At 36.7% G+C, this 14,185-nt stretch overlaps 1 pseudogene; it reads left to right on the top strand.

The window, feature by feature from the left end:
- The first annotated feature begins 11,595 nt into the window (after positions 1–11,595).
- On the top strand, positions 11,596–13,847 carry LOC102254995 (annotated as a pseudogene).
- Positions 13,848–14,185: the final 338 nt, after the last annotated feature.

Genomic DNA, 14,185 nt, shown 5'->3' with positions numbered 1-14,185 from the left:
CGGTCGTACGCTAATTACCATGTTTCTCTTTTATTAGTGTAGATGGAGAGTCCCTTCTATTCCGAATTTGTTCAGAATTTCTATCATGAAAAGATGTTCAGTGTTTTTTGTCTGTCTGTTTGTTTGTTTTTTTAAAGAGACAAATCTTTTTTTCTTTATAAAATATTTTTTATTGATTTTTTAGGAAGGGAGAGGGATAGAGAGTTAGAAATATCGATGAGAGAGAAACATCGATCAGCTGCCTCCTGCACACCCCCTACTGGCGACGTGCCTGCAACCAAGGTACATGCCCTTGACTGGAATCGAACCTGGGACCCTTCAGTCCACAGGCTGATGCTCTATCCACTGAGCCAAATCAGTCAGGGCAAGATGTTCAGTTTTAACAAATAATTTTTATTATATCTTTTTGTTGTTGTTATACCTCACCTAAGGATATTTTTCCCATTGATTTTTAGAGAGAGTGGAAGGGGGGGAGAAAAAGAGAGAGGGAGAGAGAGAGAGAGAGACATCAATGTGAGAGCGACATATCATTGATTGCCTCCTGCACATGCCCTAAACAGGGCTGCCAGGGATCAAATCTGCAACCCAGGTATATGCCCTTGCCTGGGAATAGAACCCAAGACCCTTCAGTGCTCCAGCTGACACTCTAAACACTGAGCAAACATTGGCCAGGACTATTATATCTTTTGAGATGATCAGAAATGTTTATCTTTTCTCAACTTAGCATTTATGTGATAAATTTATACATAAGCACTGTTATAGATGCATCCTACCAATTTTGAATTGGTTTATTTTTATTTTCAATTAGCTCAAAATGGTTGTTTTTTGTTTGTTTGTTTGTTTGTTTTAATTTCCCTTGACACTTCCTTTTTGACCCATGGATTATTTAGAAGTGTGAAGTTGAATTTCCAAATATTTTGGGATTTTCCAGGTATCTGTTATAAATTCCTAGCTTAATTTCATTATTTTCAGAAAATATATTTTGTATACATCTTATTCTTTAATATTTTTAAGTATTTTGTTCTTAGAATATGGTATATTTCAGTGGATGTCTTATGTGTCCTTAAAAAGGTGTATTCAGTGTGTTCTTGATAATAATGCTGTTGTTGGATGAAGTCCTCTGTATATATTAGTTAGGTTATATTGCCTGATAGTGCTGTCTATGTGTTTCGTATGTATACCAATTTTCTGTCTTCTATTCAATCAATATCTGAAAGAAGAATGTTGAAGTCTAGCTAAAACTGTGTATTTGGCTATTTTTGCCTTTCAGTTCTAGTAGTTCTTGCTTCATGTTATATGATTTTTTTAAAAATTTATTTTATTAATTTTTTATAGAGAAGAAGGAAGAGGGATAGAGAGTTAGAAACATCGATGAGAGAAAAACATCAATCAGCTGCCTCCTGCACACCCCCTACTGGGGATGTGCCCACAACCAAGGTACGTGCCCACAACCAAGGTACATGCCCTTGACCGGAGTCGAACCTGGGACCCTTCAGTCAGCAGGCTGATGCTCTATCCACTGAGCCAAACCGGTTAGAGCATGCTATGTGATATTATGTGATGTTATGGCCTCTCATGTCATGTCATCTCATGATATATTAAAGTTCTACAGTTCTGTTGTTAGTTAAATAAATGTTTAAGATTTCTATATCTTCTTGAAAATTTGACCCCCCTAAATTGTTGTTTTTTGTTTTTAATCCTCACATGAGGATGTTTTTCATTAATTTTAGAGAGACAGCACTGGAGAGAGAGAAACATCAATGTGAGAAATATCGATTGGTTGCCTCCAGCACATGCCCTGACTGGGATTGAACCCACACCTTGGGTATGTGTTCTGACCAGAAATAGAACCCAAGACCTTTTGGTGCACAGGACAATGCTCCAACCACTAAGCCACACTGACCAGGATTGGCCCCCTATGTTGTTGTTGTTATTTAATACGTCTTTTCATTCTTAATCCTAATTATTTTCCAGTCAAATATTAATGCAGATACTCTACCCTTTCTTTTGGTTAATGTTAGAATGGTATATATTTCTCTATCTTTTTTTTTTCTTTTCATTTTTATTGTGGTAATTATATGTAACAAAATTTACCATCTTTACCATTTAAATGAACAATTCATTGATATTAAATAGATTTATAATGTACAGCATATCATCACGATCCACATCTATAATTCTTTTCATCTTATAAAGTGGATTACACAATGACTCCCAATCCCCCTCCCCCAGGTCCTTGCAACCAGCACTCTATGTTTCTATGATGTTGAATACTTTAATACCTCATTCCATCCTTTTTTCTTTGACTTGTTTTTATATTTAAATCAGGTTTATTTTAGACACCATATAATCCAGCCTTGCTTTTTCTTTTTCATTTTAAATCAAATCTGACAAAACTGTTTTTTAACTGGTGGATTTATACTACTCTAATTAAGTATACATATAGATATGATTTCATTGAAATCTACTATCTTGCTAGTTGTTTTCCTTTGTTCCCTTTGTGCTTCATATATTTTATTTTCTATTTATGATTTTTATAGTTTGATAATTTTCTATAATTCAATTTTATCTCCACTATAGACTTGTTATTTGTACTCTTTTTAAGAAATATTTTCAATTCTAATTGGCTGAGCATTTAGAATATGTGTTTTCATTTAATCAATGTTTATCTTAAAATATCATACCCTTTGACATGGAGTATAAAGACTATATACTGTATATTGCATAAAGACAACACTACATTCCTAATTCCAACCTCCCATGTGTTATGCCATTTTTATTATATATTTTCACTTTCACAAATGCTACAAGCTTACAATAAATTTGTAATGATTTTGTAAAGTCACTGACCTTTAAGAGTGATTTAAATTTTTAAAATTATCCTTATTTCCAGTGTTTTAATCTCTTCACATTGATCAAAGATTCTGTTTTGGTTTCATATTGCCTTTTCATGAAAAACTTTTCTATAAACATTCTTGTAGTAGATACTTGCTAGCAATGAGTTCTCTCAAATTTTGTTGGTACAGGAAAGTATGAATTTCTCCTTACATTTTGAGGTATTTTTGCTGGATATTCTGGAATGACAGGTTTTGTTTTGTTTTGTTTTTGCCCCACCCCCACCCCCCAGCAATTTAAATACATCATGTCACAGTTCATGACTTGCATGTATTTCGATGAGAAGTACATTTATCATTATTACTAGAGGCCCAGTGCATGAAATGTGTGCACTCAGGGGGTCCCTCAGCCTGGCCTGCACCCTCTCACAGTCTGGGAGCCCTCGGGGGATGTTCAACTGATGGCTTAGCACTGCTGCAGAAGTGGGAGAGGCTCCTGCCACTGCTGCTGCACTTGCTAGCCATGAGCCAGGCTTCTGGCTGAGTGGCGCTCCTCCTGTGGGAGCACACTGACCACCAGGGGGTAGCTCCTGCGTTGAGCATCTGCCCCCTGGTGGTCATTGTGGGTCATAGCGACCAGTCATTCTGCTGTTCGGTGGATTTGCATATTAGCCTTTTATTACATAGGATCTTTGTTTGCCTATTTGTCATGTGAGATTTGTTTTTTCCCCTGTGCACCTTCACGGTTCTTTTTTTTTTAAATATATTTTCATTGAGAGGAAGATAGAGATAGTTGCATCAATGATGAGAGATGCCCCATACTGGGGATCAAGCCCATAACCCAGGCATGTGACCTGACTGGGAATTGAACTGTGACTTCCTGGTTCATAGGTCGACACTCAATCACTGAGCCACACCGGCCTGGCACACCTTCAAGATTTTATTAGTCTTTTGTTTAAAGCACAATGAATATGACATGCCTACATATATTTTGTTGTTACTGATCGTCTTTCTTGGTATTCTTGAGATTATTTGATTTGTGAGAATTCTCTGTTATTAATTTTGGCAAATACTTAACTCTATAATTCAAACATCTCTGCCTCATTCTCCCTCTCTTATCCTTCTGGGATCTTTCTTACAATTGATTGATTCTTTTCTAGGCTAGATCAAACTAACTACAGAGTCATTGAAGGCTTTCTTTACCTCTGTTTCTGTGGTTTTTACTTTTTGCATTTGTTAGGATTATTCTTAAAGTTTTCATTTCTCTGCCTAAATTATCCATCTTATCTTTCATGCTGCCTGCCATTTCTATTTGAGACTTTAACATGTTAATCACAGATATCTAAAATTCCCTGTTAGTTCCAAAATGTGTTTTATATATAAGTTGTTGGGCTGAGTACTTTGTTTCTTGAAAGTGTGTTTTCTTGCTTTTGAATATGTTTTGTCAGTTTGTTTTTTAAAGCTGGACATCTTGTGTGGGGGAAAAAAGAGACTAAGGTAAATAGATTTCATGCTTTAAAAAGGGCACATCATTCCTTCATCAAATCTTACAGTGTGAAGGTTGGAATTCATCTACTGAGAGATGTGGTTGGGTTTGCTGGGTTTTAGGTTTATGGCTACTATTGTTATCCTCGGGTCAGCCCAGGCTTTAAGTTACTCTGTTTACCATTAACACAGAGTATGGGTACATTTGCCAGTTTTTCTCAAACATCTCCATCGCCAGCTGTAAGTCTTTGCCTTGTTCTGTGTGTCAGGGAGATTTGTTCATGCACTTCAACTCTCCTGGCAGTATTCTGTGCTCACCTGTGATTTGGTGCTTGTTAGCTTAGACAGGGGAGTGATTCTCTGCTGTTTTGATTAAGGCTCAGACTTCCATAGGCACTATAATCCTAGGTATCAGGACTGTGGCCTTCTCAGCAGCCCTGAGTCTTCCTTAGCTAAAGTTCTAGGCCTAACATATATTCCTGGTCTACCTTCAGGACTAAAAGTTTCTTTCATTTACTTCACTTAGCTGTGATATGTTTTTACTAGACTCCTTAGAGAAACAAGGTATGTTTCCTTTACTCTATAGATTACTGATTTTGTTTCTGCGAGATGCATCAAAAACTGAAAAATCTGACATTGTGCCCTACCTAAAGCTACCAGAATACATCACCTCACTTTCCTGGATGCTGGCAGGAAATGTGAAAACCCTGGGTCAAAGACAGAAGCCTGTTTTACTCACAAAAGAGCAAGCAGCGTGACGTTCAGGTTCACATTGGCTCCCTTTGCTTCACTCCCCTCTCCCCAACCCCACTCCCCCAGTCCCATGGGACAACACAGTACTAGGCTAGGTGTCACAGGTAAGGAACTTGAAACCTAGGAAGCTATAGTTATACTAGAGGCCCAGTGCACAAAATTCGTGCACGGGGGGGGGGGCCCCCTCAGCCCAGCCTGCACTCTTTCCAGTTCGGGACCCCTCGGAGGATGTCCAACTTCCAGTTTAGGCCTGATCCATGGATCGGGCCTAAACCGGCAGTCGGATATCCCTCTCACAATCTGGGACTGCTGGCTCCTAACTGCTCACCTGTCTGCCTGCCTGATCACCCCCAACTGCTCCCCTGCTAGCCTGGTTGCCCCCAACTTCCCCCCTGCTGGCCTGGTTGCCCCACGCAGCCTGCTGTTCAGTCAACCATACTGTTGTTTTGGTCGTGACATCCCCTGGCTTTTTATATGTTAGGATGAGGTTCTGCAAGCAAACATTCTAATTTTTGCCCCAGTAGGATCCTTGGCTTCAACTCCTGAGGGAGACACTATACCTTCTAAGGCTGTTCACTATAGATTTTATTGGAAAGCAGTCCAGAACGAAAGGATATTTGTTATCTGTGCCTCTACTTGCAAGATGTGTAGAAACACAGAGATCCATGAAAAACTTTTCTCAGCAATAGGAAGATGAAGGAGAATGGTTTAGACATAATTTAGTTTCCCTTCCCCAGCAGCTGCTGCTCTCTTAATCCAAGCACCATGAAGGGACTTTCTTAAGGAATCTTGCTAAGGGAGATTTACGGCAAATAAAGCTTGCAAAAAAAGATACTTTGTATTTGCAGCCCTCACAGTCTCCGAACTCTTCCCCTAGCCCACAATCATTTTCCATCAACTTTTGAGCTGTTCTTCTTGCTGAATTTTCCTTACTGGGTGCAGACTGACTATTTCAGTCCCAAATAAGAAAATGCTCACAACCTGTATCTCTCTTCGGGGGGCTGTCTCTTTGATTACACGCTAGTTGCCTTAGCTCTAGTGAGCTCAAGAAAACCTGTGGACTTGCAGATTACATTGCTATTTTGTTGTGATTGTAAGGGTGGCAACACACTCTTTCTAAGCTCTCATCATTGATGAGCAAAACATTCAAGTCTTATTAGTTCAAACTGTTCTAAAAGCAATTGTTTGATTTAAATTTACACCTATTCTTTCTATCACATTGGCAGAATGAGTTCAAAGAACATTAAAAATGAAAATCTACCATTAAGCTTGAACTTTTAAAAAACCTACTGTGTGCTCATATTTTATTATTGTTATATTTTCAGGAGTTTTTAAAACCTCTTATCATACATAGACATTACCACATTTGTTTATTATTTAGCAGTAGACAATAATAGTCAGTTGCTTATAACCTAAGCTATACTTTCTCATTTGAACAATTCTATGCTATGAGATAAGTCAACAGAAGCCTATTATTTTATTTTCATATCTAGTTAGGGACTAACATTCTGCCTCTCTAGTCAGCTACATCACATACCAAAGGTTTATGCAGATTTTTATCTTCTACTTCTTCAACTGTTTTCTCAAAGCCTCATTGTTTTCACACACACACAAAAATAAAAAGCAGTATCTGGGATTCTAGCCAAAGGAATCAGACCGAGCAGAGAGTCTTGGTCCTCTGCCCACCAGGAATACTTGGTGAGACTAGCTTAATTTTGCCTGTGACAGTCCATGCTCAAAACCTGGATCTAGTTGCTTTAAAATACATGTCAAATGTATAATCTTTTTGTTGTATAGCCATGGACAAATGATTTAATAACTCACTATATAAGAAAATGAAATGTAAATGTATAGAGAAAAAATTAGCCTACTTAACTTGTAACATGTGAACAGCAATAATTTTAAATATGAAAAAATAAATTGCATATAAATAGCATAAAGCATATATCATAGCAAAATCCCTAGATCAGCCCTAGTATTTTCTTTATGCTACTTTCTTAGCTTAGAAATGAATTTTTTGTTTTATCAGAAGCAACCTATTTTCTATTACTTTTAGAAGGAAAGTACAGTTCTTTAGATTGTCAATTTTTTTATGGGTTATGTCTTATTGAAGTAGCAATTTATGAGTACCTAGTTTCTAGTTTCTGAACTTTGACAGCAGCTATTTCCTGACTTAGAAATATACTTTTAAAATGATTTTCATTAATTTTATTTGTGAGTAGTTTATTATATCTACTTTGATGAACAAAGGAAAAGAGACTTGTAATTTTCAGGAGTGATAATGTATAAGTCATCACCAAGGAGGGCTGAGGAGAGAAGAGGAGGGAAGGGAAGGGAAGGAAGAGAAGAGAAGAGAAGAGAAGAGAAGAGAAGAGAAGAGAAGAGAAGAGAAGAGAAGAGAAGAGAAGAGAAGAGAAGAGAAGAGAAGAGAAGAGAAGAGAAGAGAAGAGAAGAGAAGAGAAGAGAAGAGAAGAGAAGAGAAGAGAAGGGAAGAGAAAGGGAAGAGACGAGAAGGAGAAGAGAAGAGATGAGAAGGAGAAGAAGAAGAGGAAGTTTCCTTAAACTGTGGTCACAGACTGGGAAGTCCTACAGAATCGTGTGAGGGACAAAGGTTACTCAGGGTGTTAGCACTGTGCCATAGCCAATGTTCATTGATCTGGGACATCTGACAGCAGAAATTTAAAAATCAAATATAATTCTTTCCCAACATTATAATGCTGCCTTTCCTGGTGACTATACATTACTATGGTAAATATACCAGTAGATGTTATATCCATTTCACTATACGAATGCAAGATTTACTCGACAATGATATCATTGATTCTTTTAATGAGCACCTAGTTATCTATTTTGCTTGATGCAAGTGACAAAATCTTGTTTTAGAGTAATTTGGACTATTCTGGGCATATTAACAAACATAATGAGGTGGTGTTACCGATAAAACCATTAGGATTGTTTTAAGCGAGATAGATTAATTTCAAGAAATATTAATTGAATAGTTAGCAAGAATGTCTGTAAGGCAGAAATGCAGATTTAAAGGGCATTTAGGTAAATCTGCATATGATAAGTACACAATGAGCATACATGTTAATATTAAAGTAAATATTGTCCTGGTACAAAGTAGGCATTTAATGATTATTTGTTTGATTCAGGTATGCATTTTTTAAAAATAAAACACAGAGAAAATACCATAGGGTTTAAGAGTTGAAATTCAACCACTTTTTATGGATAGGGAGTAACTTAAGTTAACTTTGAAGAATTAAACAAAAGATGATATTATAAAGAAGGATGTGGATAGTGGGAATGAGAAATAAAAGAAGAATGAAATGTCAAGAGAAGTGATTAGTCTTGAAGTGATCAAAGAAGCTGGGAACCAGGATTACAGAAGACACTTAGAAATGAATGATGAATCTTCCAAGAATAGTGACAAGGAATAGGGTGAAGGCTAAAATCTTGAAAACAGAAACTGTGTATCAGTCAATCCTTTATTATCAGTAGTATTTGGCCCTGTGCCTAGCACACAATAATAATTCAAAATCATTGTAAGGGCAGAAATGGAAGGAAGGAAGGCAGGAAGGCAGGAAAGAAGGAAGGAAGGAAGGAAGGAAGGCAGGAAGGAAGGAAGGAAGGAAGGAAGGAAGGAAGGAAGGAAGGAAGGAAGGAAGGCTATAAAATTCCTTGTGATGTTACAGGTTGTCATGTCATGAAAGATCTTCAAAAGAGAGACTATTTGTGAAGAGAGAGGTGGCAGAACAATTATTGAGATTGAGGAAAGTGTGGGTGACATGGACAATACTAATGTTTCCCTTTGGCAGGAATATTTGAAAAGAGTAGCTTACATTAGAGAATGTACAAAGAGACATTCATTAATGCAATTAAGTTTCAGTTATTATAATAAAGTGAAATAATGTACAACAATGAAATACTAAACATAGATTAATTAACTGTGTCTCTTCTCCACTTGAGCACTCATTCAGCAAAACTATTAGTTACAACCTTCATAGCTTGGCAGTATTATTTGAATCCATATTCAGCAAATTGTTAGATCAGTCTTATCTCTGACCAACAAAATAAATGTTTAAACATCACAACATCCTAATTGATCCTAAGCTGACATTACTGGCTCAGCTGAAAATACAACTTTTTCAAACACACTGTTGGGGAGGTCCCATATAAGTTAGGCTGATGATTCAACTCCTTCAATCATGTGCCTGTGAATTCTTTCCCAAATCCCAGGATGACTTTATTATCAATTCACAGGTGCTACACCATTTGTTATAAGAACAGTATTTGTAAGTAAAAGAAAATGCTTTGACATTTGGGTACTTTGACATTTAGCACTGATATTAATGATGCTATAAAATTGTCATGCAAAATACTATTTACCCATGGTGTGATGCTTATTAATTACAAACATTATGTCATCTGTTTTAGATGTAAAAGGTTATGTGTTCTTTTTATTTTGAATTCTTATGAAATATAAATCAGCACAGAAGCAGAACCATTATAAACTCAAATGTGAACTTTAAATAGGATTTTAACCTCGGGGATTTGCATGTCAGAATGAATTTTAAATCCTTGAGAGAATCAGGAATGAGATATATTTTCTGTAAGCAACAGCATTGCTTTTGCAAATCTCATATCTCCCCATATATACTAAGGAAAATACAAAGGTGAAAACCTTCAGATTACTGGCATAGGGGATTTTACCTGAATATGTGATTTAATTAAATGCAAATAGAAAAAAAATCCTATGGTGCAAGAATATGAATATTTAACGAGACAATTTTAAAGGAGAATTATTGACACTATGTGTTTCAACAGCAGCTGACAAAGGGGCTTCAGCTGCAAAATGATTCCAATCCAAAGTGGACAGAGTCTCAAGACTGGGGAAATACTACTCTACAAGTACTTTGAATCTATGCAAATGAGAACATTATTATGTTTATATTTTCTTTAATGCTCTGTTCTCTGTTATACATAAACATAAAAATATATTTATACACAGTGATTTCCTCACATATAATATATCAGTGTTCATTTTGGATTAGTATACATCACTATGTTGACATGGTAAGAATTCCATCCATAAGGTTGAATAGCCTACAGACTCACATATAGTCTCCAAACTTGGAGCTTGATTTTTTGGGAGCACATACTCATTATATTTAAAAATCCGTGTTTATTTGGACAGGGGAGTCAACGTTTTGGTCTCCCCCCTATGTCTTCCATAAAATAAAGAGTGAAATCTGATTGTAAAATTTTTTTATCATTCTGCTTCTGGTATTATTAAAACATAAAATCGCTCCATGTTTAATTCTAATAAATGTTATATTGAACCTGAAGCATCCCACATACATGGAGTTATAGAACAGTGGCTTATGAAGGAAATTTAAAAAAAAAAAAACAACACACACACCTCATTTTTCTTGTCTTAACTAAAAGGAAAATGAGGCCCTGCTGTGCTAATTGAAATTTAAAAGATATACTTTTTAATACTCACAGTAACTAGCGGTTTGACTGAAGAAGAATGACATGATATGACCTATATTAGGTGTTACATTTCATATTGATGAATTAGACTATTCCATAGGACTAATTACTAATTTTACTTGCTTACTTTGTTTCCTCCCATCAATATTGTTGAATTTTCTTTTTTATGATTATGTTAAAAGCAAAAGAAATGTAATTGCATACATTACCTCCTTTTATCAATTAGAGAGAGAACTAGAGAAGCAAAAGAATGTTTCCAAAAGTTGGGGCCATTTACTGCTGCCATTTAATAACGTGGTGGTGAAAATGGTAAGGTTCTGTATGTATTTCAAAAATACAGCCATCAGGTTTGATGAGGAGCTTGGAGTTGGCAAATAAGAGAGAAGGTAAACAAAGTCAGTAGGAATTACTGTGATGAAGAAACTCAGTCAATAGAAATATATGTTGTGTGCTGGCATACATCAAGGAGCAGTTTCCATTGACATTATGAAGAAAGACAATTTCTACACATCAATAAACATTAATAAAGTTTAAAGGTATTTGTAATAAAGCAAAATTATTTAAGCCAAAATATTTGTATATGAGAAATTATTAATGCAGAAATTCTCTAGTTTGTATACATCAAAAGGCTATCATCTGGTTAGGTAGATGTGTGAAAGCTAAGAAGACTATTTATGTGGAGATTAAATATAATTTCTAATGATGATGTTAGGTTCCCAGAAAAATATGAACACAATTATAACATAAATAGAATAAATGTGTGTTTCAAAATGTACTGATAACTTTGCATATGTCACCATATATTGTGATATTGTGACTGAGATTTTTATAAATTAATTTGACTTTTTTCCAACATTCCAACTTAAAAAAACCCATTTGTAGAATCTCTCCAAAGTTTAATTATTATTGTAATTCAACATAGAAACTGGCCTAGACTGGATAGACTGTTAAGCAAAAGTTTTATTTCTTACAGTAAATCTTATTGCAAATTATTGCATTGGGTTATTTGTATATGTAAAAGTGGAGAAAGATGGGATTAACAATTACTGAGCAACTAGTAAGTAACAAAGGTTTCAATATGTGACATTTTAGTTTTCATAATAACCCTATGTTTGTATTTGATAATATCTCCATATTAAGATGAGAAAATTATATATGGAGTTCAGAAATATTTAATTAACTTGTTTTTAGTTTTCTCTTATAATAAATGGTATAATCAATAGGGAAAGCCAGTTTAGATCCCCTATGAAGCCTCCTTTGAGTAATCTTGGCTAAATAAACAAATTAATTTTCCAATCATTCTATTTTTCATATTTCAATTTTCCAGTATTCTGCCATTATAGATAACCAGAAAAAAATGCTATTTTGATATTCTTCTTCATTGATATATCATTCTTAGAAAGAACAGGTAGCTAAACTGTTAATTAAAAATGAAAATTATCAGTAATTGTTGAATAATTATATTATCTTATTTTGCTCCTTATCCTCTGTTTATGCAGCTTGAAAAAATTAATTTATCCTTACCTATTTTCTCATATTCTGAATGATGTGTCAAGCTGAATGATTTCACCAAGCTGTTGATAACATTATATGCCACCTTACACTTGGGAACTTACTATTGTCTACAATTTAATTACTGAGTTATCACATATTTTCCATGCATATGTTCATAAATTGAATCTATTGTCAATCATTTATTTTTCCTTCTGTGTCAAAAAAAATCTATTTCTACCATATGTTGCTGAAATAATTTTTCTTCTTTGTTGCCTTTAAGATTACAAAATGTTGTCTTTATTGTTTGTCATTGTTTCCAAATGTGTTGTTGTCACTTGCATAAGACATCAGGAAAGCCTTACTGCTTTGATAGCTCTCATTCTGGGAAACAATAATTTAAAATGATGAGGGAAGCTAAAATTAACTTTAACTTAGTTTTCTTGTTCAATGATTTTCATTCATGTCTTTATTAAAGGCTTCTATTACATTCAATTTAAACCACATTCAATAAGACGCTGGCTGCTGGCTCATCCCCCTCCCCCAGTATAGCTGATGCCGTCTTGCCAAGATATTGCTTTCTAACAAGCAGACGCTGGTTAAACTGGATGCAAAGGGGAAGCGGGTCGCCGTGAGAGTGGAGTTTAATAATCCTATGAAGAACAACCAGATAACATAACCAGAGGATCAAGGCTGCCATCCTAAGCATCACATGCTTCTTGGACAACGGAGCCAAGGCATTTCTTATGAGCCACCTGGGCGGGCCTGATGTTGACCCCATACCCGACAAGTACTCCTTGGAGCCAGTTGCTGTAGAACTCAAATCTCTGCTGGGCAAGCATGTTTGCTCTTGAGGGACCGTGTGGGCCCCAAAGTGGAGAAGGCTTGAGCTGACCCAGCTGCTGGGTCTGTCACCCTGCTAGGGAACATTTGCTTTCATGTGGAGGAAGAAGGGAAGGGAAAGGATGTGTCTGGGAACAAGGTTACAGCCCAGCCAGCTTAACGAAAAGCCTCTGAGCCTCATTTGCCAAGCGAGGGGGTGGCTATGTCAAGGATGCTTTTGGCACTGCTCACGGAGCCCACAGCTCCATGGTGGCAGTTAGTCTGGAGACACTTTTTGTGAAGATGGAGCTGAACTACTTTGCCATGGCCTTGGAGAGCCCTCCCTGGCTATCCTGGGTGGAGCTACAGTTACAGACTAGATCCAGCTGAGACCACTAATACGCTGGACAAAGTCAATGAGATGATTCTTGGTGGTGCAATGGCTTCTACCTTCCTTAAGGTGCTCAACAACATGGAGATTGGCACTTCTCTGATGAAGAAGGAGTCAAGATCATAAAAGACCTGATGCCCAAAGCTGAGAAGAATGCTGTGAAGATCACCTTGCCTGTTGACTTTATCACTGATGACAAGTTTGATGAGAATGCCAACACTGGCCAAAGACTGTGACTTCTGACACACCTGCTGGCTGGCTGGGCTTGGACTGTGGTCCTTAGAGCAGCAAGAAATATGCTGAGGCTGTTGCTAGAGCCAAACAGATTATATGGAATGGACCTGAGGGTTTATTTGAATGGAAAGCTTTTGCCTAAGGGACCACGCCCTCATGAATGAGGTGGTGAAAGCCACTTCCGGGGGCTGCATCACCATCATAGGGGCTGGAGACACTGCCACTTGCTGTGCCAAATAAAACATGGAGGGTAAAGTCAGCCCTGTGAGCACTGGGGATGGTGTCAATATAAAGCTTCTGGAGATAAAGTCCTTCCTGGAGCAGATGCTCTCAGCAATGTTTAGTACTTTGCTGCTTTTGGTTTCTGTGCACATCCCTTAAGTCAACTTAGTGCTTTCCACATCTCCACTTGGTATGAGCTAGAATCTTCCTCCACATCAAGATCCACCTAGTGACCAAGAGATGCAGCCTCAGAAACAACATCTCGGCTCATCTTTACTGCACCCTGGATTTGCCTACATTTTTCAAGATCGCACTTGACTCTCTTAGTGCATTCTAAAGTGCATATATTTATATTTTGTCAGTTAAGAGAAAGTGAGTTGTTAACTTAATTCTCTTCTTGGAGTAGCTTATTCTGATGAGCTTTGTCATTGTCTTACTACTCAGCATGGAAACAAGATGG

Source organism: Myotis brandtii, unplaced genomic scaffold, assembly GCF_000412655.1.
Source record: "Myotis brandtii unplaced genomic scaffold, ASM41265v1 scaffold353, whole genome shotgun sequence".
Classification (NCBI taxonomy): domain Eukaryota; kingdom Metazoa; phylum Chordata; class Mammalia; order Chiroptera; family Vespertilionidae; genus Myotis; species Myotis brandtii.
This window is presented reverse-complemented; position numbering and strand designations above follow the sequence as displayed.